Source organism: Vombatus ursinus, unplaced genomic scaffold (genome assembly GCF_900497805.2).
Source record: "Vombatus ursinus unplaced genomic scaffold, bare-nosed wombat genome assembly UNPS02014798.1, whole genome shotgun sequence".
Lineage (NCBI taxonomy): Eukaryota > Metazoa > Chordata > Mammalia > Diprotodontia > Vombatidae > Vombatus > Vombatus ursinus.
In genome coordinates this window covers 39,954,593-39,956,531 of record NW_020954576.1, presented here as the reverse complement: position 1 = coordinate 39,956,531, position 1,939 = coordinate 39,954,593, and positions in this window count along the sequence as shown.

Genomic DNA, 1,939 nt, shown 5'->3' with positions numbered 1-1,939 from the left:
AGCGCAGCTCAGCCTCCGGGGGAGGAGCAGCCAGCCGGTCCCGCCGCGCCCCTTCCTTGCCTAGGGAGATTCTCCGGCCCGGGGCATCCTTCGCGCCAGCGCACCTGACCCTCCTCCGAAGTTCTCCGAGTTGCCCTCCTCCACTCCCTTCCACACCTCCTCCTCCCCCTCTGGCTACCCGATCTCACTATCACTCTACTCTCTCTCTTCCTTCCGCCGCAGGTCTTTCACTCTTTCTCTCTTCCCCACCCCCCACTCCTGCCCAGCTCCTGGTCCCGTTTCCCTCTCGATCACAACCCCTTCCCCAAATTCTGATCCTGCGTTCTGATCCCTTGGCAACCCTCACCTCTCCGCCCCGTCGAGGTCCTGATTTACTTCCTTACCCTCCCCTGCTTAGTCCCCAGCCCAACGAAGATTCCCCATTCTTAGGTCCCACTGGCAGGGTCCCGCCCTACCCCCACTCTGCCTCACAGGCATTTAGTCTGGGGGGCCCCTGGCTTCATGGAAATCACGTGTTGGTCTTCGAAACTTGGGAGGGAACTCGAAGTCAAACCACAAAGTGGGGTATTTGAGAAGGGGGTAGGAGTAAGGAAACTAGAGCATGGGGCTTTTAGGGACCCTCAGTTCTCCGCAGTAGATAAAAACACAAGTGAGTGGTTTGGAGTTGGAGGGTTTTTTGGGTTTTTTTCCAAGTCTCATCACAAAAATCTTACATCAGTCTCACCCCTTCACCCTTTGCCGGTTTTGAAGACATTGGGGACTTCAGAGGGAACTGACAGTCATCTCTGCCCTAGGGGTGTATTTGCTCCTCCCTAATCTAAGGATCACAGTGCCTCAACTCTCCATTCTTCCTCTTCCTTTTCCCCTTTTTGCCAATCTCTCTTATTTCGGACTAAGCCACAGCTTTGCAAGACACATTCCTTCAGCCTAGCCTAGGTTCCCCTGAAAATCTGTTGCAGAGAGTTACGTTTTTAAGTTTTCCTTCCTCCACTCCTTGAGATGTAAAGGAAGAGGGGTGAAGGAGAGGATGCTGCCTTCTCTTCTCAGTCTTTCGATGCTACCCGACCTATCTCTAAAGTCTCGACACCTCCCCCACTCCCTTTCTTCTTGCTTTTTCTCCTAGATCCCATCACACTCCATTTTGGGCTTCTAACACTACCGGAACGCTCCCTCCATCCTTTCTTCCTCCTCACCTTTCCACTCGCTCTGTCTCAAGGCTGGAGGAGAAGGAGGGGTGACTGACTCCTGGAGATGTAGCAGGTTCAGTGTATCCACTAAGGAACTCCAGACATTCAACAGCCTAGAATTATCTTTCCTCAGGCTTTCATTGGCAGGGTCCCTTTGTACTAGAATTTCAGTTCATTTTAAACTAGAAGAGGAAGAAATAGTTTTACAGGATTCTCCCTGACCAACTTCTCCTCGGTCTCTCCCCTTGCCCTACAACTCACAACTCACATCTTTAGTTTCAAGAAGGCCAAGAAGTTTATCCCAACAAAGGAGAAATGTTCAACGGGCTACACAGCCAGTGTTGTGCTGTCTATGTGCACTGAGTATAAGGAAGGATGTTTGAAAATGTCCAAAGAGCTAAGAAGTATGCCTGTAAAACCCAATGTGACTCTGCTGGTCCACTAAGCTACCAAATGAGGTCAGAAACTGTCCATATGTGCAGTGTTTGGGGTTGGTTTTATATGTATGTGTGTACTGTATGTATGTATATATATATATGGTATAGAAGTGTATTTATACATGTATGTATATTTATATGTATATGTATACATATATACATACACATACATACACACCAATATATACATACATATACATACGGACATATACCTATATCTATAATATCTACATATATGTATATGTGTATATATTATATATGTAGATGTGTGTATATACAGATATATATGAAGATATATAGCTATGTATATATACA